This window comes from Canis lupus, chromosome 23 (genome assembly GCF_003254725.2).
Source record: "Canis lupus dingo isolate Sandy chromosome 23, ASM325472v2, whole genome shotgun sequence".
Lineage (NCBI taxonomy): Eukaryota > Metazoa > Chordata > Mammalia > Carnivora > Canidae > Canis > Canis lupus.
This window is the reverse complement of record NC_064265.1, coordinates 13240714-13265713: the sequence shown is the minus strand read 5'-3', so window position 1 is coordinate 13265713 and position 25000 is coordinate 13240714. Positions and strand designations below refer to the sequence as shown.

The window sequence follows — 25000 nt, the reverse complement described above, 5'->3', positions numbered from 1 at the left end:
TCCTTCTGGAATTTTTTGTGTGAGTGGCCCAGGAGGAATGTTTTGGAAGGTCTCTTTACATGAAATCCCAGCTTATGAGCAGCCCCATTTTTACCCAGATTTACTGATTACTGAACCTTCCATTTTAAAACTATGAATCTTTCAAGTCCTCTCTCCAAAAGTATTTCTCAGTCTCCAAGTTTTCTACAGATAAAAAGACATACATAAACTTTCCCAAATCTCTCAGATTTTCAAACTTAACTTTATTTAATGGAATACCACCAGGGATTAAAAAAAAACCACACACACACAAATGCCATTGTTACACATGGGTGGACAAGAATAGAGATGAGCAATGACATCTATGAAGCAGAACTTAATAAAACTTTTGAAACTAGATCAGCAAAGCACTGTTGATATATAAGATGAAACATGGGAAAAAAACCTTCACTGGGTTCAGTGCTGATTCTCTATGCCACACTCTAGCCACGTCCCATCACAAGCAATGTGATTTTTTTTTAAGCCCTGTGTTTTGTTTTGTTTTTTTTCTAAATACCTTTATTGACACAGGGATGTACAGATAGGCCAAAGGAGTAGGACAGGTAACCTAAAACAGACACATATCTACAAGGATATTTGATGTATGATAGAGGTGGCACTTCACAGCCATAGAGAAAAATAGTCATTGAATAAATGGTGCTGGGACAGTTGGTTGTCCATGTGGAAAATTTGAAATTGAATGCCTATCTTACAACATACATAATAAATTCCCAGTGGATTAAGAATTCAAATATGAAAGGTAGAACACTAAAACTTTTAGAAGAGAGTATCTTTATGACCTTACAGGTTAGGGAGCAGAAAGTTTTCTTACATGTAGCACAAAAATTACAAACCTTATAGGATGAGATTGATTGGTAAATTAGACTGTTAAGATTATGAGTTTATATTCAGCAAATGACACCATCAAAAAGTGAAAAGGCAAGCCATAAACTTGGGATAAGTGTCTACAATAAGTTAATCAGCAAAGTATTAGTATCCTAAAAACACAAGGAATCTTATGAATAGTTGAGAAAGGAAACAAACAGCACAATACTTTAAATGGGCAAAATATATGAACAAGTACATTCTCTGAATATAGCCAACAAATATGACATAGTTAAAAAACATATATGAGAAAAGATGTTCTTTGTTAATTAATAGGAAACCGCTAATTTTAACAATAAGATACCACTTCATATCCACTGTATTAAAAGTAACCAAAAAATGTAATACTTAGTGTTTAATGTAAGACAACAGGGATTCTTACCCACTGCAAATGGTGGAAAACAACTTGGCATTACCTGGTATGGTTGAAGATGTACATAGCCTATGTGTAAGTCATCAATTTCACTTCCAGGTGTAGATTATAGACAAACTTCTAAAAATAATAACACAAGATTGTATAATACTGTATAGTTAACAAAGCACAAGAATAGGTATATGTAGTCTACAAGCAATTTTTAATCCATTTTTAGTAGACATTGTTAACTCTACTCATAGGGTTAATAATTATACTCCTAGGGTCACACAGTTGGTGAGTGGCATTGACACTCCCCAGGTATAAATTCCCCCTTCTGACAACAGCCCCCACTTTTGTCTGGACATCTACTGTTCCCTCTCTTAAGGGGTCGAGATGAAGCTCCATCCAAATATGGTTGATCAAAACACCATAGTGATTGGTTTAGGAGTAACAGGAGGCCTGTCCAATCAGAATGAAACAGGATTTCTGGAAAAGATTCTTGCCTTTTCATTCTGGTCTGCAGCCTGGGAGGAGATGATACCAGAGCTGTAGTAAGCTGCCATTTGTAGTCTGAGAATGAAGCAGGCAAGCAAAAGGTTGAATTGAGAAATAGAAAAAAATTAACTCTTGATGATATAATTTACTCCTTGGAGGTACCTGAGGTCAGATCTACCCTGGATATCTAGGTTACATAAGCAATAAACTCCGTTTATGTTTAGGTGATTTCAAGTTGCCCTGTCTGCAACTTACAACCCAAAGAATTCTGGATGATACAATGACAAAGCCAGAACTAGAGCACAGGTGTCCCAATGTCCAGTGTTCTTCACAGCACTGCCTAACAAGATGTGGCTGGAGGAGAACTGAGTGGGAAAAATTAGAAAGGGAGACAAACCATGAGAGATTCCTAATTCTAGGAAATAAAGGGTTATGGAAGGGGGGTGGATAGGGGGATGGGATAACTGGGTGACAGGCACTAAGGAGGGCACTCGACGAGATGAGCACTGGGTGTTATACTATATTTGGCAAATTGAATTTAAATTAAAAAAAAAAAAAGATGTGGTGGGTGGGCTCCAAAGCCAACATAAAAAAATATAAACAGTATTTTGTTTTAATATGACAAAAATTAGTTTGAGTTTTTTCCCCCAGCATGTTATAGAGAAAAATATTTCTGCTCTTATATTTTTATGAGTGTATACCTAGTTTCTGTTTCATCCAATTCAAGGCCAATAGCTTCACGATTGAAGTAGTTTCTTTGTCAAAAAGAAACTTGACATAGTCAAGGACAACATTCTGTAATTATAGATAAATTCATCCAAACCACCAATTATGTTTAAAAGCGATCAAAGTATATATGTTAAATTATTACCATAAGAGGGAGTTAGACTATTTAATTAAACAACACGAATGAAGTATGGTGACACCATAGGTAAAATTAACCAACAATCCAGAGTCCTACACAACATTGCCTCTCCACACAGGAGAATGGGAGATTGTCAGAGCTGTCACTGGGATGTTCTTGTCTTCTGACAGAGGCTGACTGCACTCAGAGAGAGGATCCACCTTGCCAGCTGGAGTCAATGAACTGGAACTGAGGGGCTCCGAAAATCATGCCCATAATTGCAAGACCGCAATTCCCAAACTTAGACTGACAAGTTTGAATGTGCTTGTGAGGACAATGGAACAGGATATTTGAAAGCAGGACTTCCCAGGAATCCCAGTATAGTGATCATCAACAGAGACAATAAAAGCTATCCTTAGAACAAATAGGTCAGGATTTCAAAGAACGCCCATGAGATGTCAACACTGCTGCCAAAATGGCAGAGCATTCAGAGCTGGTCTTCAAAATCTCCCACTGCTTGTTAGCCTCCCTTCCTGAACCTCCGGCTTCCCTTCTCTCTGTCTCCACAGCTCTCAGCAGCCTGATTACTTTGTCTGTGGAAAGCCCCACTATGAGGCACTCAGTTCAGACATACTCTCCAGGAAAGGGCTTAAAGCTGCAAAATGAAGCCTGCCTTTCATTCTTTTTTTCCTTCCTTCTTTTTTCTCTTATTTTCCTTCCTTCCCTTTTTCCTTCCTTCCTTTCTTTTTCTTTCTTTCTTCCTGTCTTTCCATTTCACTCATCAAAATTTTCATTCCCTCACAGAATCATGGACGTTGGAGCTATGAAGTGCTAGGTGAAAAGCCAAGTCATGCCACTTACAAACTTATGAAACAGAGTGAGTTAGTTAACATTCCTAAGCATTGATTTCCTCATCTGAAAAAGGGAAATAATAGCCCCTAACTCATAGAGTTGTTGAGAGAATTTAGTGAGATAAAGCATGTCGCAGTTTACTCAATGGATGGTCCATAGGAAACACTCAGTAAAAATCAGTAATTATTAATGCTCCTACTAACAATAATAGTAATAAAGATAAGGATGATCAATAAGTTTAACTAATCCTATGGGAATTTGTCTATTTTTGAAAAGGAGCTTAATTGCCATTTTTTTGAAAGTACACATTGTATTTCACATCCACTATTCTGCCTATGGGGCTTTCTGTAGAACAGGTTGTGTATCATTTACTGTCATAAATTTTAATATTCCTTTTTCACAGGCTCCATCACCTCTGAAATAAAAAAGTCTTCATATAGTGTGTAACCAACACAAGTGAAGCAAAACAATGCACCAGCCCGAAGATCTGATACTAGCAATATACAAGAAGACCTTTTCCCCTTTTTCTTTGGTGATTTACTTTATGAATAAATTGCTTTTCTTTAAAGGTCACTTTGTTGTTTTAGAACACTTTACACCTGACTATCCTTTTACTGTAGGGAGTTGTACAAAGGACAATTTAAGCAATATTCCTAAGATTTTTATCTACTGTATTATCCCAGTTCTCCCAGAGAATAAACAGCTCAGGATGTTGACTAAGTAAGGTGGTTTGCCTGAAAATATGTTTTGTCAAAAATCAAAAGGTTAAAAAATCTATTTTATATATCATCCACCTGGGTGAGACAAAATAGTTAATAATGATTAATGTTTATCGAATACTTACTATATGTCCACTATATATAGTCCAAAAAACACTAAGGGTTTTATATGTATTATCTCATTGAGTCCTGACAATTATTTTATGAGGTAAGTTACTATTATTCTCACTTTTAAAATAAGAACAGCAAGGCATAGGAATATTAAGTAACTGAGCCAAAGTCACACAGCAAACAAGGGATGATTAGAGGATGAATTTAACCATCCTTATCTCTAACCCAAACTGGTTGCTCAGATTAGCTAGACCCAAATCTTTACCACAACACCTCCAAAAATAAATGTTGGGAAGTGTAAATTAGGAGAGCATTGAAGACCTGAAACAGAACACCCAATTCTAGTAAATCTTGTACACTCTAGAATATTAATCTTTCTTGGAATATCCATCTTAAACTTCTTATCCACTAGGATAGGATCTGAGAATGTCCTAATATTAAGGTAAATTCATTATGAGAAAAATCAGATGCAATAATGATTATCTGCCCTTGTCATACACTATTTCTTTCTACTCACCCTATAATTATTTGAGGTGAGTATTGCTCCCACTTTATAAATGACAAAATAAGCTCTGAAACATTAAAACAGAGACCAGAGCTCAATCTCAGCTCACAGGGGTGTTCTTTTTGGCCCACAGAGTCATATTAAAATATTTAAGCCAAAATTTAAAAATTAGATTACATGCTAAAAACCCATATTTCTGTATTCTACTGAGAATTTCAAATTCCTGGAAACCCTACTCAAATTCCTTCATGGCAATCAATGGTTAGAGCTGAAGAGTAGTTGCCCATGGTTATTTCTCTCCAACCATCACTGGCCCCATCAACCAGCATCACTCATTTCATTGTCTGATGCTCATCAATCATGAGTGTCTATTGGTTCTCACCTCTCACAAGAACAAGCAGAATATTATGACCAATTGTTGACTGATCTACAAAGGCCTGGCCATGGGAAATACCCACTCTGACATTGCCACCATCTTCCAACGATGCTAAAATGCCAAGAGAGCTAGAGGAATAACATGAGCACAAGGACACTAAATGTATTCTCTCAGTCTAGTAGAAGCACTATTTGCCACAGGACATTGTTTTCCAAATTGTTGCAGAATATTGTTTTCATTAGTTGTTTTGTATGAGCGTCTATTATGTGGGCAGTCTTTGTTGTTGCTTTGCCACATGACTTCCCTAGGAGCAATTGTAATGAAAGACTTAGAAAGATCATACAGTATTCATTTTTCCCTTTCTTTTAGTAGTAGAATCCCTATGCCTTAGGTAGGCATATAATCACCCAAGAAGAAACTACATTTCCCAGTCACCTTTGCAGTTAGGCCACGTGATTTACTTCAGACCAATGGGATGTGGACATACATGATACCAGCAACAGAAGGTCTTCTAAAAGACTGACCTAGACACTATTTTTTCCCCCTTGCCATGAATGTGGAGGTCAATCAGCAGCAGCCATGTGGACATTCAGGAAGATTACAAGATATCGAGATGGAAGGTACCAGGGTCCCTGAATGTTCCTGTATAGCAGAGACAGCCTACCAGCTCGAGATACCTCATTCTAGACTGTTTCTTGGGAGATGAGCTTTTACTTACTTAAGCCACTAGTTTTCTATGTCTTTGTTACAGCAGCCTTTCTCGCCTTATCCACTCCTGCTTTTCCCACTTTCAGTCATCCTTTGTTCTTCCTCAGATCTGAGAGGATAGTAAATCCTTCCTTCACTGTATGAACTAAAGTTTTTAAATCCTGATACAGGATTTAAGGAGCAGTGTGACCTTGGCAAATTACTTATCTCTGAACCTGATCTGCAAAAGAATAGTTGGAAAGGAAATTTTTAAAAGGAGAGAGGACAAGTACCTCTACCTTATATTTTGGGGTATCTTCCATCTATATTTTACCCAAACTACTCTCCAACCTATTTTTCTCGAATGCATAGTTGAGCTTATTACTCCACACTAACCTCTGTCAATGGCAACCCCATTGCCCTTAGGAGAGAATCCAAATTTCCAAAACAAGTGTAAAAGGCCCCAGGTGATCGGGCTCCAGTGTCATCTCTGGGCACACTCTCCAAGCAGCCAGGGATGCTGTCACTGAGTTGGGAAAAGGCCCTTTACCAGCCAGGCCTGTAATTTTTAAGTGCTCGTGTGCTCAGTTACCTATAGCTCAGCAAACAAGAAGGCTGTACAGTGTAGAAATTAGGACCGGAAGAATCGGATAGACCTGAGTTCAAGCACCGTCCCTACCACTTCCTGATGTGACTTTCATCAAAGGTTTTAACTTCCCTGTAAAATGAGTGTAAATTCTACTAATCGCCACACAGTTGTTCTGGTTGTTAACTCAGATAATGTAGAGAAGGCCCTCAGCTGAGTGCCTTGTATGTAGCAAACACTCAGTAAATAGTTTTCTTCCTTGTTGCAGCTCTCCTTACTAACTTTTTTAGTTTGTTACAGTATAGAAGAAGCATGGAACAACCCCCATCCCATGCCCCCAGGCTCTGCCTGAGGATATGTTAGGGGCAGTACACAGTGAGCATTACATCCCAAATTAGAGCTCCCTAAAGACAATCTGCCAGTGATCCAGAATGAAACCCAGGCCTTCTCCCACGTACCCGTCTATCCAGTGCATTCTAGGAGAGCTCAGAGATGACCATGACACCTGATACATGGGCAACTGAGTCTCAGCATCCTCGTGCCCAGTCATTCACTCCAAATCCCTTTCTACCAGTTTGCCCCTATTGACTTTGGCTTTTGGAGGTCTCTCTTGGAACCCTCCATGATAAAAGTCCCTTGTGTAAAATACCCGAAGCCCAGCTGTATTGTCGTCTCATCATGCATTAATTAAAACAACAAGCCAGCAATCAAAAGTAATTTTTAATTAGCGTTTTACTGCAGTTTCTCTCAAAGAACACCAAAGAGGGAACACAGAGGAACTTGTTAGATATTCTCTCTTCTCTTTCATTCATTTTCAATTATTCCCAAACCCTGCAGCTGTCCCAAAGTCTCTCAGCCTTCTCTAAAACTAGGCACATGCACACACACACATACACACGCGCACATGCACACACGCACGCACGCACACAGCCCGCCAGAAGTATGCCAGAGCCAGCTTGCACCAGCTTGAAAGAGCTGATTGTTAAATTTTCAGGAATTTTGCCAGCTGGTTGTTAAACACATCCATTATTAAAAATTAAATTATATAAACTTACAACAAAATAGATTATAAACAAAGGTGATAAATATGCAATACTCAGAGGAAAAAAGGACATGCAACAACATGAGTGAATCTCAAAATAATTATGCTGAAGCCAAACAAAAGAGTACACAGTCCATGATTCCTTTTATAGAAAACTAATCTGTAGTGATAAAATGCAGATCAGTAGTTGTCTGGAGGTAGAGGTAAGAAGCAGTGGAGGCAGAAAGATTGCAAAGGGGCATAAGGAAATTTGGGGGGGTAATTGATATGTTTATCATCTTGACGGTGATGATGGTTTCATAAATGTATACATGTGTCAAAACTTCTCAAATTATATACTTTAAGCACGTGCAATTCAATGTCAGTTATATTTTAATAAAGCTGTTAGATAAATGTTCAAAATCCATCACTTTCTAATTATTTTACTACATTCCCCCTCCATCTATATTCTTGAGGTTTCTTTACATCTTTGTGTCTGTATTGTAGAAATACTATATAATAGTGCTTTTTTGGCATCTTTTTCTAATTCTGTGTTCAGTGACATCATGTTGGTAGCTTGAAAATTGGCCATTGTAGGAGTGTTTACACCATGGAAATCAGCAAGCATTACAAATCAGGGCTTGATTTTTTTTGTTTTGTTGGATGTCTAGACTTAAGAAAGTCATAGAAAAATGCTAATAATACAGATTGAACTCTAAGGTGTATTGTGCCTATAGCCATTATATTATGAATAGTGCATAAAATTGAGAAAATATTCTTTCAGTATTCAAAAACTATTATCTGATTCAGCAGTCTCCCACTCACATCATTGATGAATGTGTAAAGTTAAACATATTTTTCTTGCTTCACTTTCTTATGGCTAACTTGTTAACATCAACGAAAATATTAACCATTGTTTATGTCAGAAGTATATTCATTTGTCAATTGTAGTGGCTACTAGAGCTCAACGAAAATCAATAAAAGCATTCTGTGAGAATCAATTGTTTATATAGAATTTATAATAAAAGGTATACATATTTTATTATTATTTGTAAACTGTGTGCTACACAATAAAATCTACAATACACATGTAGTGTTTTGTTTTTTTCAGAAAGTCTATATTAAACTTTTACCAGGACTATGTCATTTTAATGTCATTATGGTGTTTGCAAGAGAACTATTCCATTTTCCAGTGTCCCCTGCTCTGTCTTCACCTTAGTTCTTTATTACAAAGCTTTTTTTATTTTTAAGATTTTATTTATTTATTCATGACAGAGCGAGAGAGAGGCGGAGACACAGGCAGAGGGAGAAGCAGGCTCCATGCAGGGAGCCTGATGTGGGACTTGATCCTGGGACTCTGGGATCACGCCCTGGGCTGAAGGCACACGCTGAGCCACTCAAGGATCCTACAAAGCTTTAAAATACAGCTTTATTATGTAGATTGAGAGGGTTTTGTTGTTTCTGTTTTTCTTTTTTCCTTTTATGTCTTCATTTTCCCTATTTCCCTATTTCTGAAAATAAGAAGACTGTGGACTGACCAAATAAGCAAGAACCCTTCCTAATCAGCGAAGGAGGAAGATTGCAACCATTTCAATATAATCTGCTTTCTTTTACTTTATTTCTGCCACATGTGTATTTTTGGCCTTGTGCTTTAGAGCTGACAAGGTGCTTACACACAACTGTGCTTGCTTTAGCACAGCTGGCTACACTCACTTCCACATTTCCCCTTAAGCTGCCTCTCTGGGGTCCTGTTGTAAAAGCTTGCATGCACTTGCTGAAGACAAGGCAAAGAGAAGTACAGGTGTTCATTACATAACATTGACAGAGCTTGGAGATGACAAAGACTTGGCCATAAAATCATATTAGCACTCTGATTACAGAGATAGAAACATTTTAAAGGTTTTTCCTGCTGGGCCTGGAAAGCCACAAAAATTAAAGTACATTTGTTGGGGTGGTAAAAAATGTGGGTGAACTATTTTCTGTGTTTTGAATTTGAATTCTATCAATGCTGCTATTAAAATATTTGCATAATTATATAAATAATGAGGGGATTTATTTATGTACAGTATATAAAGACTTTGCTTTGTTTCTATGCTCCTCAAAGCACAATGCATAGGACAAACTAACTCATACTCACCCATATTCTGTGACTCTGTTTCTCCCACTCCCGTTCTCGCTTGTTCTCTCCATACTTTTTCTCACCTCCCTCCACAACCACAGCTTTTGTTTATTCTCCTCCTGCCAGCTCACCAGAGCAGCTGCTTCCTGATCCCTCACGTACTTCACAAGCTCACCCTCCTCCTGCCCCTGACAGAGCTCAAAAGCCTGCTGCTTCCCCAGTGTTGTGGCCATATCACCCACTGTAACCTCCTAAACGTGCTCCATTCCCTAGAGAGGTCAGCATTGTCATCAGGAAGCAAAGCTAATAAATCCAATATGTAGTCCGCTATAATTACAGAGGTATAAACGGTGTATACAGGCTTCCCTGTAAAGAATCTACTTAGAGACATCCTCTTCAGGAAAACTTGCTCAAATCTCCCCCATCTCCCAAGATGGGATTGGAAACCCTTTCTATGTCCTCTCCTGGAAGTCCACCCATATACTTACCATGTGTGCTGTATTTGCCTGTTTACTTGTCTGTCTCCACACTCTATTGGGGTCACTTTGGTATCCCCACTTCTGGCACTTTTCTTATATGTAGTAGATGCTCAATAAAGGCTTGTTGAATGAATGAATGAAGGTCCTGTGCATCTGGATTGTTGAGGAAGTACCAGTTAGCTGAAAAGACAAGAAATGCTGTTTCCTAAGGGTTGTGTATAGTAGGACAGGTGTGTATTTCATAGCTTTTAGGAAGGCATGATTTCTGTTGTATGTATATGTCAGTGAGTGGCACCCCAGGAGCCACATGGAGAGACTCTACTCCACCTCTGAATTATCATTTGTTAAGGCAGAAACTCTGCCTTATTCAATTATACATAGAACAACAACAAAAAAAATTATACATAGAACACCAAGCACAGTGCTCCATGTCTGATAGATTTAAATGGCTTTTAGAAGAAAGAATGCATATATTCAAACGAATTTTTTTAAAGATTTTATCTATGTATTTGTTTGTTTAGAAAGAGAGAGTAAGCCAGGGGAGGGGCATAGGGAGAGGAAGAAAGAATCTGAAGCAGGAGCCTGACTTGGGGCTCTATCCCACAACTCTGAGATCATGACCTGAGCCGAAATGAAGACTCAGTCGTTCAATTGACTGAGCCATGCAGGTGCTCCTCAAATGAATTTTTTATAAAGCTGTGGTAGTCAAACACCCTTCTTTGTGTTAGGGATATTTTCATCTTTAGAACTATGGTGAACAGACAATTATGTCTTTACCACCCTACAGGAATTCATTCATTTAATAGAATTATCTACTAGGTACACAAGTACTGTCCTGGACACTGAAGATATAGCAGTGAGAAAAACGAAGGCCCTGCCCTCATGGAGCTTACATTCTAGTGAAGAATAAACAATAAACTTATTAGCAAAATAAGTGTATAATATGCTGTCAGGTAGTAGGAAGTGATATGAAGAAAATTAATGACAAGTTAGGGGATAGAAGGAAACTGGGAACAATTTTGGGTAAGATGGTAAGGGCATCACTCTGTGAGGGAATGATATTTAAGCATCCCTAAATAAATAGAGAAAGGAAGGCATGCAGATATCAGGTGGAGAAATGCTTACTAGGCTGAGGGCAGAGCAAGTGGAAAGACCTCAGTGTAGGAATGAGTAAGCTTAGTGTGCTTTAGGAAGAGCAAGGAGGCCAGCAAGAGTGAGCAGAGAGCGGGAGAAGAAAAATTCTAGAAAATTCTTGCATTCTGCTTTCTTATTACTAGGTTCCTTGGAGACCATGAAGCCTTTCAGTTAAAAATTAGTTGTTTTCTTTTAAAAGTCACTCCTTACCTCAGGCTATCAGTTTATAGCAACCATTCAAGAGATGCTTTTTTTTTAAAACATCTTTACATTCCAGACCTAGCTTTTTTATATAAACCCTAGATATTTGAAAGAAAGAAAGGAGACAGAAAGACAGACTTTCATTTCTCCAAGCAGTACAAACTTTTTTTTTTTTGAGGAATCTGAGTGAGAAGGTGATAGCTTCTCCATGTGCCCACTCCTATCCTCGATAAGTTATATTTTTGCTAATTATCATTTTAAAAATGGCCTTTTCCTCACCTTGCCCCAATTTTTGAGTATCTCCTGTGTGCCGGTTACTGGTAGTATGACCAAAAAGCAAGATGGCACAGGCAAGAAGCGAACAAGAGTTTCAATACAAAAATTAAAGAGGGATGAATTTCTATGTCTTTGCTTCTCTTAAGCATGTAATATAAAGACAATTTACCATTGCTCTTTACAAGGAGAGCCTCGTTAAATATTAACACTTTTCATCTTAATAAGGGGTTCCTTTTGTTCCTTATTAACCAAATCAAATTTGACCAAATCATTTCTTCTTATTCTAGAAGATAGGCAGAGGATTATATTGAAGGTCCTATTGTACTCTAGAAAAGAATTTCTACACCATCTTTTTTCTACCATAAAATACCGAGCAACCTGGTTATATGAAATACTTAATAATCGGATGATTTATGTTAAGAATATTCTTTTCTTAGAGTGGACCAAGTCATCACATTGGAAAAAACCAACTCAAGTTCATTTGATCCCTGTGATACTATTTCTCTCTTTCTCACACCACATTCCCAGAAAATGATTGTTTACTTGGTAGGTTGAAATAATGACCACATTCAGATTAGAGCTTCTGAAGTATCAAGGATAAAGCGTACTCAGTGACCTTGTAAAAACTGGTTAAAACACTAATTAGTCTTTCATAAAACCTTGACAGGAGGTGATAAAACTATGAATATACCTCTCCCTTTCCTACCCTATTCCATGTGAAAAATGTGTATCTCAGAATCTGGGATGCAGAAGAAATGGTGCATGTATTTTGAAAAAGCTCTCCCGGTATCATGATGAGTCTCTCTCTCTCTCTTTTTTTTTTAAGATTTTATTTATTTATTCATGAGAGACACACACAGAGAGAGAGAGAGAGAGAGAGAGAGAGAGAGAGAGAGAAGCAGAGACACAGACAGAAGGAGCAGGCTCCGTGCAGGAAGCCTGAGGCGTGACTCGATCCTGGGTCTCCAGGATCACGACCCGGGCTGAAGGCGGCGCTAAACCGCTGAGCCACCGAGGCTGCCCTCATTGCCCTCATGATGAGTCTCTTATGTAATTTTCTCCTTTATTTTTATTGTTCCTGTTTTGTAGCTATATTTCTGTTTATCAATTTATATTTTATTTATAGAAGTACTACTTCCTTCTTTTTTTTTAATTTTTTATTTATTTATGATAGTCACAGAGAGAGAGAGAGGCAGAGACAGAAGCAGGCTCCATGCACCGGGAGCCCGACGTGGGATTCGATCCCGGGTCTCCAGGATCGCGCCCTGGGCCAAAGGCAGGCGCCAAACCGCTGCGCCACCCAGGGATCCCTTTTTTATTTTTTATTTTTTATTTTTTATTTTTTGAGAGAGAGCATGCATGAGCAAGGAGGGGCAAAGGGAGACATGTCTAAGATCATGACCTGAGACAAAATCAAGAGTCAGACACTCAACTAGCTGAACCACCCAGATGCTACAAGAAGTATTACTTCTTTATCCCGTACTTTACCCTCTCAAAATTTGAAGAGGTATTGTTTCTTTCTTCTCTTATTCTTCTTCTGTTTTATTACTTTCTTAAATATCTCTGCTTTTTCCTTTTATTCTGTCTCTCCCAACCAATCATAATACAGAAGTCAAGTTTATTTTAAAATAATTACGGTGTCTCTGAAATTAAGTTTATGTTCCCCATTCTTCACTGTAAGATCTGGGTTTGGAGAAGGATAAATGAACTAACCTATATGAAATACTTTAGTGGCAGATATTATGCAAGGTGCTTTGAAGACATAAATTAATTTAATCATTTTAACAGCCTGTGGTAGATTAGTTTATTGTCCAAAAATATTCACTCTGCACCCCCTCACTCCCATGGGAATTATATATTTCCTTCTCTGGTGACTGTGGGTTTGCCTATATGACTTTCTTTGGCTTCATATTGGGGAGGTGTACTTCCTCTACCCTTGGGTTTGGTCTCGGTCATGTGACAACTTTGGCCAGTAGAGTGTTAGTAGATGTGATACAAGCAGAAACTTGAAATACAAGGAAAAATAGTCTCAGGCAGACCTCTGGTCCCAGGCTCTCAGAGAACAAAACTACTCCAACTTACATTAGCTGACTTCCAAATGACCCTGGTGCTCCACAGATGCAGGACCTAAATAAAGGTTTATCGTATTGTGGCACTGGGATTTTTGTGGCTTTTGTTACACAGCAATAGCTAACCAATACACAATTCTATGAGGTAAATAGTATTATCCCTTTTTAACCAAAATGGAAACAGAGTAAGAAATAAGCCCAAAGTCACACAGCTAGTATCCTGCAGAGGCAGGATTCACACCAAAATCTGTCTGATTGAGAATCCAGTGTTCCTTTACCTACAACATGCTTCTCCTTTAAACTTTATATTCCTCTTTCCATAAATCAAAATAAATTTGATTTTTACTTTCCAGTGTCTCTCAGATGATTTTTACTGAGATCACTAGCCCCACCCCCAGAAAAGTGTCTTCATTCTCCTGCCCAGAAATTTGACTTCCCAGAATCATATTTCTCCTTTATTCTATGAGTTCTCAGTGTAGCCCTCTGATAACAGGAATAAAAACCTAATAACAGGTTATTCCAAAAATGTAATTTTTATATGCATGTAATTTGTTTTTAAGCTTAGGATTGATCAGATATGAAGAGCAAGTGCTGGGTGCAAGTACATAAGTGATGGATAATCATTTCCTCTCTTCTAACCTGGAGGCGCAGTGCATGATAAAGTGGGAGTATTCAGAGTGGCGGGCTCTGATAACACAGTCCTCAGCGCTCACTCGGCAGGAATTGGTGGCGTTACTGCTGAGTCACATGTCATTATTTTTCAGAACTGATAGTAGTGAGAGAAATACCTGAAAAATGAGGGAATAGGACAAATACAGTACCCATTATTTTTAAAAGGCCAGAAGACTCCCCTAGCTTTTTGAGATTGATCAGTTATCTTCAGTATCTGAAAAGGTCCTAGAAAAAATAGTCAATTTGAAATGATTGCCAGCCAGGAGAGTACTCACTTTGCTAGTTTAACCCTGTATGGTCAACCTTTAACTATCACCCAGGGTGGTTGTAAAAGTCGATAGAAAATACTGGGATTTTTTTGTAAATCTATCTTTGGGATACAATATAGTGTCTGTCAACCTGGGCACTATTGACATTTTGGCCCAGATTATCCTTGTTACTGAGGCTGCCCTATGCATTAAAGATGTTTAGTATACCTGGCCTCTACCTGCTAGATGTCAGTGTCTCCACACATTGCCAAATGTCCCCCTGGGACTCTAAAAATTGCCCCTGATTGCAAACCTCTCAGGCACTTCCTCTAATTACATATATATTTTCTGTAACAAACTATAATATGATCATCTTTCTTTCAGCCTCTTGAGTATGTACTCAGGAGGCCTCGCCTGCACTGCTGTCACACAGATGGTCAGCCCTCCGCAAAGCCTCAGAGCCTCAGATTGCTCCCCCTGGGAATCAGCAGGTGTTGTCCCAAAGTCATGCTTGAAGGAGCACCACTGTCAGTTAACACGTGGTGCTTGCCATTCTTTCCTCATCTGCCCCAGCCTCACTACCCTCTACCCCTGTGCCAGGCATCTGCCCCTCAGGAAGCCATTTGAGGACACTTCCTCCCTGTTCATGCTGCCTTTGGTAACATTCAAAGACACCAGCCCTGCAGATGGCAGACTGATACCATCTTCTTTGGAGTGCTCACTGGGCCAGAATCATTCTGGGCTCCCTGGAAGTGAGATGCTATGAGCCATGGTACATCACCTGGGCCCCCAGAGAATGCTATTTGTGCCTTACCTTCCTCCTCCCATCTCACAGAATCTGTCAGGAAAAGAATCCTTTGGGCTCAATGGATCCGAAACTATTAGGCCCGTACTTTTCAAGTTAGTGTGCGTTAAGAATCACCTGAGAGGGACACCTGGGTGGCTCTGTTTGTTAAGTTCCTACCTCTGGCTCAGGTCATGATCTCAGGGTCCTTGGATCAAGCCCCAAGTTGGGGGAGGGGGAGTCCCTGTTCAGTGAGGAGTTTGCTTCTCCCTTTCCCTCTGCCCCTACCTGCCCCCATTCATGCGTGCATGTTCTTTCTCTCTCAAATAAATAAAATATAAAAACAAACAAACAAACAAACATCACCTGAGAGATCTCATTAAAAGGCAGACCCTGATTCAGGAGATCTGGGATGGGCCCAAGATGCTGCATTGCTTACGAGCTCCCAAGTGAGAATGGCCCTGTACTGCACTTGAAGCAACAGGTTTTAGTAGGTATAAGAATCATGTGGGGTACAGATTCCTACACCCTGCTACCAGAGATTATGATTCAGAGGGTTTAAGTGGAACCCATGTTTTCAACAAGTCTCTCTAGGTAGTTCAGAGTCCACACATTGAGAAACATCTCATTGCTGTAGCCCTTATCTTAGAAGACTGAGAAATACCTTTCCAGGGGCTGGGCCAATCCAAGAGCAATAAAACTAATTCCACATGAAGGTCCTCTTCCTGGTTATAAACTCTCTCCCTACAGACAAATTACCTCATGCAAATAGCTGCCAGTGGCACCCATAGGTCTTCAGATATACCCAAATAAGTCCAAGCCTCCAGCAGCTACCTAGATTAGATGCCTACTGGCCCAGCAGACTGGAAAGGAAGAAAGTTTGGATCTCCTTCCAGGTTAGGGTACAAAGAGAGCCTTTTCAATAAAAGACACAATTACCAACCCATTTAGAAAGTTTGTGCGTTATCCAGCCATCTAGAAATGTAGGATGGGACAATCCTGGGCCTATGGATGTAGAGACACAGCTCTGCCTATCTCTGGGACCTTTTAAGTGAGTGGTTCCATCCGACACAGAAGGTTAGAGATGTGTACTGCCTGGAGCTTCTTTTGGTGTCTTAGCCTTTCAAGGTCAAATGTCTTTAGAGTATTGATGGCAGGGAAGAAAATTTGGAAGAACCTCCCTAGATTAAAATCCACAGATGCCTTCTTCTCTGGTGTTCATCAACAGAACTCCCTCTTGGTACCCTTTTACCCCAAACAATCACACCTTCCCCTCAAAACAGGCAGGTGACATCAAGTGAAAAACAGAATAGTTCCAGCAAAGGAGAGAGAAAGAGAGATGCCTTAAGATTTAAGAGAGAGAGTAGTGCGGTTTTATGATACACTTATTTTTTTTAGGATTTATTTATTTATTTGAGAGAGCAGATGAAGGGGAGGGCAGAGGGAGAGGGAAATAAGCAGACTCCCTGCTGAGCAGGGAGCCTGATGCAGGGCTCAATCTCAGGACCCTGAGATCATGACCTAAGCCAAATTCAAGAGCTGGATGCTTAACCAACTGAACCACCCAGGCACCCCTATGATACACTTATTTAAAAGTGGCCCTCAGGATTGACAGTACAAGGCAGCAGGACTGGGAGTGAATATTAGGAACACATTGGGAGGTCCTACTATGTACCAGGCATCTGCATGCATTACCTCTCATCACCCTCACGAGGAAAATGAGGTGCAATCACTCCTATCCTACTGATGAAGACATGAAGTTCAAAGAATCTGAATGCAAAAGAAAAGGAATCTACATTCCTGACCTAAGGGAGCTGCCCTATCAGCCCTGTGCTGCATGCACAGAAACTTCTTACTTAAGCCAGTTACTTGGAAGTCTTTCAATGACAGTAGCTGAAATGTATAAACTAACTAATACAACCAGATTCTACACCCCAAATTAGTAGGATGGATAGATAGATAGATAGATAGATAGATAGATAGATAGATAGATAGATAGAATTAAAATACCATAATTTAGGGGCACCTGGGTGGCTCAGTCAGTTAAGTGTCTGCCTTCGGCTCATATCATGGTTCCAGGAGCCTGCGATCAAGCCCCACATCAGGCTTCCTGCTCAGCAGAGTCCACTTCTCCCTCTCTCTCTCTCTCCCTCTGCTTCTCCCCTTGCTTGTGCTCATGCTCTCTCTCTCTCTCTCTCAAATAAATAAATAAAACCTTTTAAAAATTTAGAGACTTCATATCATTTTCTGAGTGTTTTTCCTTGATGGCCTTTTTGCACTTAAATTAAACAGGCAAATGTTCACTGCTTTGACCTTTGGTGCTACTCCAGGCTCACCCCCGATTATGGGCTGACACCAGTGATGGCATCTATTGAGTTCTTCAATAAGAATGGTATACAAAGCAATGTCCTGACAGATTTGGCAGGATCAGGCTAAATCTACCCAGGAAGAAAATGTCATTTTCTATATTCATAATAGACTTTTGAAGAAACCTATCATATTACTATCCTTCTTTATGAAAACCTATATTGCAAAGGATGAACTCCTAAGCCAAAGCAGATCGATAAATATGCCAGTGTGGTTCATCTCAATTCCAGTTTTCTCCGGTTCTAACTTCAAAATAGATATCTATCTCATTGCACACTATTTTTATAAGAAGAAATGATCAACACTTTACATTTTAGGCTATGATCCAGCCCCCTAATCTTGTAAGAAATGTGGATATAATGACCATATAGCCCAGCTCTTCCAGAGTCAATCGATTTCAAATGTTTTTCAATTGTAATCCTTGGGTCCTGTTGTGTGGTTCACCTCTATGCCTGAAAATGCTTTCTTATTTTTCCCATTTAAAATAATGAAATACAAATGCCCCCAATCTGAAAATGTGTTATCTCACACTTTTTCAGAAATGAATTTGATTCAGACAACCTGAACCCTTCCCGAATCTCCCCTCACTTCCAATTCTCTTTCCCCCTAACTCCCAAGGGCTTTCACCAACTTCTATCATGTCACATTACTATTATCTATGTAGTCATTGTTATGATAGTTGCTGGCTTTTGCTTTTGTCCATGTGTACTTGGTATGTTCTATCTTCTTGCTTAGATGATGAGTTCTTTGAAAACAGGAGCCCATGGAATTTGCTTTTGTGTCCATATGTCTAACACATAGGCTGGCACATAATATATGCTCAATAATCATGTGTTTTAAGTTAACAAAAATAAATGAATATAGTTTTATTCATGGGTAAGTACAGAAGTGGGATTTCTGGACACTACAGAGAAAGTTGAGCCTGTTTAACCCAGGCAACATGAATGGCTTGGTGGGGATGGGGGAGAAAAGGAGATATCGTGCTAATGTGGAAGATGAAAAAGAGCCAATGACAAATGTTACCTTCATCCAATTTTGTCTAGAGCTCATCTTGTCCATGGCAATCACAGAGAGCTAAATTTAACAGCTGGAAGCGAGGTCAAGGGCCAAGGGCAGACTTAGTGGAATTAGAAGTTAAATTCTGAAGCTGAAGAATGAAGAATACATGCTCTACTACACTCTAAAAACATCCTCAAGAAAAGTAAGTTCCGTTAATTTAAAGAACCAGAAATATGGTTCAGAAGAAAGATTGTCTCCTTACTCTACAAAAAGCTAATTGCTAGACTCTTATTGACCAATAATGTGAGGTGAGATCACGGTATAAGGTTCTTTTCAGAGCAAGTGTTTTCTTGGGGCTTGTACCAGGAAACTGGGGACTTTAAATGGAATGCTTAACAAATTAAATCAGGAAAAATTTCAAGGGTTCTCAGATAGGCTCATTTTTTAGATTTTCATCCCCTACCAGAGGAGATGCAGGGGCAGGGGAGATTCTTTTCGAGTGATGTCAGAGAGCTTGGATCTGGGCCCTGAGACCTCGCTTCCTATTGCATCCTCATCCATCAATCTGAATTCATTTACCAAGCAGACAAAACTCACCCAAAAAGTTAGATTATTGCAGAGTTTAAAAGAGGTCTGCAGTTTGCATATTTCTTGACTTATTTGAGAAATCCGGATGCTTCCCCCAAGTTCCGATTTTTGATCTGTGATTTTTATTTTTGCCTCCGTTGACAAAAGATGGTACATCCTTTCTTGGCATTCTGCACCCCAACTTAGTCACCAGAGCAGATGGCTATGAACATGTGATCAAACTTATATTTTTAATGATTTCTTTTTTTACAGAGTCAATATATCAATACATGAAAGCAGGCAGTCTGGTAGCCTAAAATAATAAGCACTACAAAAACCTCCCATGTTTGAAGTGGAAACTTTGCTCTTGTGCATTCCCTCCACCTCTAAACGCTCAGCTGCTTCATGCAGGCTGTAAAAGTTCCCCTTCCTTTGTTCCAGGCTGTTCATTAACTGAGGGCATAACTGTTACCAATTCTGCTCTCATATAAAAAACCCAAAACTTTGCACTGGCAGTTTGATGTGCACAGATTACAGATAGGGGCTTTGCAACTCAATGGGTAGCCACTGCTATGTTCCCCTTTCCCTTAAAGTCACTACTATCAGCTACTCATATTTATCCAAGTTCTTCTGTTACCCACACAGCTTAATTAAGTCCTTTGTTGATATAAATAAGGTTTTGGTTTAACTGAGCTCAGCAAAAGGAAAAGTGTGTTTGTTAAAGTACTTTAGTTGCAAGCAAGAGAAATGCAATTAGATGAGCTCAAGCTCATCAAGGAGAGGGCTTTATTGTAAGTTTGTGCCATCTCAAAATCCTGGAGGACATCAAAGTAGCAATATATGTGGTCTTAGGAGAGAAGAATCTGGGAATTACAAAGCCAGGACAGATTCAGCAAAGGTGTCTTCTACATTCTCTCTCCACAAACCAGTTTGGTCGGCTTCCCAGGAGCTGCAAGTTCAGCCAAGAGACAGACTCTCTCTTCAGTCTCGATCCCAAGTACCTGGGGAGACTGATTAATTGGGATCAGATATCCAGCCCAGTCTAGGTGGCCATGGCCAGAGATGGGCTCACGCAGAAGAGCTGTAGCGACTGGAGGACCGAGTTTTAAGATGGGAGTCGGTCACAGGAAAACAGTGAGTTGTTATCTCATTGGCTGCTCAGATAGCCCCAAAAGAGTCCTCCAAAGAATATCATCTTGTTTAAAAATAAAAACAAAAAAAAATCACACCAAATTATCCAACATTTTGTTATCCCATAGAAGGAGTGCTGTAGAAAGTTTGGCAACTGGAGTGAAAAGTGAGGAATGCTTTAGACCAGTGTTCCACATCATTCTGAAAGGGACCCTTTCCAGCTTGTCGTAGGAAAATAATGAGGATTTGGGACAGCTTTCTAGTTCTTCTTAACCTTATTCTCATAATGTAAATGGATTTGCTATTTAGTCTGAAATATTCTGATTTTCCATGGTGTCAAACAAAACATTTTAATAGAAGTATCAAAAACCATGTAAAGCCCAACAAATATGACTTATGAAAGTGTGTTGTTGGATTTTTATTTCCTTCATATTTCAAATAACTGAAGCATGATCAGTGCGTCTCAGTCTGTAAATGTAATAAAGATAACATTTTTGAGATTTCACCCCCCAAGTAGCGCATTTCTTTCCTACATCCTTTTCTTTCCAAGCAGTTAGGTTGGTTTAGGCTCATTGCCTCAAGGAAGGGATGAACTCTGACGGAAAACTGAAACAATTAAGCTTTCTTGTTGTAGGTTTCCAAAATCCTAGGCTCTGTTTTGAGGGATGAGAGGATAGATGGAGACCATCTTCGGCATAGACAGAGAAATTTCATGGTTGGGAAAAGGCAAGAGGTAGAGGGAGGTTGTTGAGCTAATTAGGGTTTCCCTCAGACTTGGAAAATTCTTCCTGGTAAGTCCAAGGGGAAAAAATCTAGGGGACACATTAAATATTTGGAAAATAGCAAGTCCTTAAGATTGTGGCCTTGTACTCTTTTTCCTGATCAGAGACCCTGGTCAGGCAACAAAACTTAAGATAGATTTGTAGGATCAGGGGATGAATACCTGCTCTCTGCTGCCCATGTGAATGACACTGCCTAGAGATGTGGCATGGCCTACACAATAATCTGTGGTGACCCTGCATCAGACAGAGATCTAGGGAGAGTTACACGCATCAAGACAGGAAGAACTTTGATCATACCTGACTTTAGAGAGCCCACCATAGCACAGAAGCAGCTGAATGATTCTCATGCTCCAAAATGTAGTACTGAAGGAGTAAAGCAGCCATAGAAAGAAGTGACATCTCAGTGGTCATTTGTGTTGATTGACTTCTAAGACAGAATGATGAACATTTCAGTGGATGTCTGTGCAGATAGATGGCTCAAAGACCAGATGCTCTCCAGGTGTATTTTGGTAATATGTAAGCCCCCAGGATTTAGATGCAATCTTGAAAAAGATGGAGAGAGATAATTCTGAATTAAATGAGGTTAAGTTTCAGCCGCTCAGCTGAATGGGGGTTCAAAATAGAATTAAGTTGCATTATAGGAAACAAAGTTCTATACCATGCACAGCAGAATTTCTGAACTAAGATATATATCCACTAAATACATGTATAGGAAAACAATAAAACAATAAGAAGCAATTTCAGCAGACCTTTTAGAAGGTCCTTTAATGCCATTGAGTATCATGGTAGATTTTTTCATTTATTTTATTTTATTTTATTTTTTTTTTTTAAGATTTTATTTATTTATTTATTTATTCATGAGAGACACAGAGAGAGAGGGATACAGACAGAGACACAGGCAGAGGGAGAAGCAGGCTCTATGCAGGGAGCCTGACATGGGACTCGATCCCAGGTCTCCAGGACCAGGCCCTGGGCTGAAGGCAGCGCTAAACCACTGAGCCACCCTGGCTGCCCAGATTTTTTTATTTTCCAGCAGGTATTCATTTTCTCTTCCCTACCTCACTGGAACTCCTCTAGCCTATCGATGGTGGATATGGATAATGGAATGTTAGTAGGCACGATACAAGTGGAAACACAGACACTTAAAAATATCCTTTCACAATTTGGCTTGCTCTTTGTGCTCTTGATCTTTACTATGGATATGGAGAGCATGTCTCAGATAACACTTGTCCCAAAAGGAGAAGATGTGTAGAGATACCAGAATCCAACCCATATCCCAAAGAGCATCCCAAAGAGCATACTGACCCATGAATGAGAAATAAATATTTGTTGTCGCAAGCCATGAGATCTTTGGATTGTTTGTTATCCAGCTCATTACAGTAATAGCTGGCTAATACACTTAAAAAATTGTAGCCCTAGCAAAGCAGCAGCTGCTCTGATGATGAAACCAAATCTTAAGTGGGAATGTGCTCAGAAGTAGGTGTCTACTGTCTCTCACATTCTGATTTTATGGCAACTGGAGTAAATATCAATGGTTTACTCTACCCAGAGTTTCTCCCTCTTCTTCAGGGAAATCCATTCTCTTTCTCGGAGGTTTGTTTTTTGTCTTCTGTACAAATTGTGAGGTTCTACTAGAGACTGACGACCATAGTTCCCAGCCCTCCGGGCCACACTGATTAGTCCAGTGATGGTTATGTGACCTAAGCAGGAACAATCAGAGCCTTTCTCCAGGATTTTTTAACGTCAGAGCTGCAGGTGTCCTTGGCCCCTCTCCCTGCACTGACAATAAAAGAGAATGAAGCAAACATTCTGAGGGAAACAAAAGTACAAAATAAAGATAGTAATGTATTTTTTTTTAAAGAGAGAGATTTATGGGGTGCTTGGGTGGCTCGGTTGGTTGAGCATCTGTCTTTGGCTCAGGTCAAGATCTTGAGGTCCTGGGATGAGACCCTAGGTCAGGCTTTCTGCTCAGCGGGGAGTCTGGTTCTCCCTCTCCCTCTGTGCTCTTTTTAAAAATAAATAAATAAATAATCTTTAAGTTAAAAAAAATAAATATATTTATTTATTTGAGAGAGGAAGAGAGAGAGAGTGACCAGTGGGGAGAAGGGCCGAGAGGTAGAGGGGGAAGGAGACAGACAAGCAGAGTTTGTACCAAGCACAGAGCCCAGCTACGCAGGGCTCAATCCCACGACCATGGGATCATGACCTGAGCTGAAATCAAGAGTCAGATTGTCATTGTCAACTGACTGAGCCACTAGGCACCCCTAAGATAGTAACTTCTGAGGGGATCCAAATCTTGCTTCTCATCCTACCTCATTACATACTCAATCATCCTGGCAGTATTAGCCAATAAATTCCTTCTTTTGCCTAAGCAAGTTTAAGCTGGGTTTTTGTCTGTTGAAGCCAAGAATCCTGACAAACATTTTTCTGCTTTTGCTTCTACTGCTGTGGCCATGGTCAATTGACTCTCTTCATCTTTCCATCATAGCCTCCACACTAGAACCATCTCTGTTACCCTCTGTTTCTCTGCTGCCCAGCTCTTGCTGTATGTCTACATGTCTCATACTCCAACATCCTCAGAGAAGCCAGGCATGAACCAGGATAGAACCAGTCTATCTCTAAGACTGATGATCTTTGACCATCTTTGAAGCTGGACTCCATCACTATTCCAGTCAAGTATGATCTGGATGGTGGGAAGGTGCATGGTACAAAGCATGGTGTCCAATGTGTAGAGGCCTCTGTAGAAAGAGACTCCAAGGCTTCTCCAAAAGGAATAATATCACCAGCCAGCATCTTTTTTGACCTGATCCCTTGCTGCTGCTCCCATTGATCCACACCGTTGCTTCCTGTCTGTTATACAGACAAGAGAGGGTTAGCTGGAAGTGAAAATAGAAACAGATGTCTATTTAGAGGATATGTTATGGGAAAATTTTTGGAAAATAAATGGTTGTGAGCTCCAGCAATGCAACTGGGAAACTTCTTTTTAGCCTTTAACTCTCCCACTTTCTAGGATCTTCCTGGTACCTTTTACCTCCCTCTGATTTAACTGAATACTCAATCTGATAGTTCTCGCTTCTAATATCTTCTCGCAAACAAAAGGTGAGAGATGAGATCATTCATTCATTCATTCATTCATCAAACATTAATTATTGAAGCACAATTACTTTGGTTTTTAAACTATTTCCAATTATATTAATAGTTATTTAACCAGTCACATCTTGTTTTTCTCTCTCCAACTTTTCATTACTAAAAAATGCCAAGCTCACAGAAAGGTTGCAAGAATGACCAAATGAGCACGTACATCCCCTTCACTTAGGCTCACCAGTTAACTTTTATTGATTGGAATATTGCTTACACTATATTAGACTGGGGTCATAAAAATGAAGAAGACAAAGCAAATGCCCAGAGAAGCTGGGCAAGTTCTGGCCCAGTGGTTCAGAGTAACAAAAGCCAGGTCTGGTACCAGACTATATCCAGCATCTCTGATTCAGGTGGTTTGTGGTAGAGCCCAGAAAACTGAACTGATAATAAACTCAGCAGGCAACTAAAATAAAGCCTGGTTTGAGGCCACTGTTCCAGCAGAAGAAAGAGAAAACCAAGAAAGAGGAACAATATGTCATGCCAAATTCAAGATATGAAAATATTCTGTGAAGACAGAGGCTGGGAAACCTCAGGTGGGGCTAATTAAAATCTCTCGCGTGGAACTGGATCCGTGAGT

The 25000-nt window shown here is 39.6% G+C and overlaps 1 long non-coding RNA gene across 1 annotated transcript in view; it reads right to left on the bottom strand.

Annotated features, from left to right (window-relative positions):
- LOC125753449 (uncharacterized) overlaps positions 1-24774 on the bottom strand; it is a 65363-nt gene extending 40589 nt beyond the window's left edge. Inside the window, exons 1-3 of the long non-coding RNA XR_007405330.1 lie at positions 22828-24774; positions 21580-21824; positions 10062-10232 (exon numbers count right to left, since the gene is read on the bottom strand). This is a non-coding gene — a long non-coding RNA (uncharacterized LOC125753449). The remainder of the gene's footprint in view (positions 1-10061; positions 10233-21579; positions 21825-22827) is intronic.
- Positions 24775-25000: the final 226 nt, after the last annotated feature.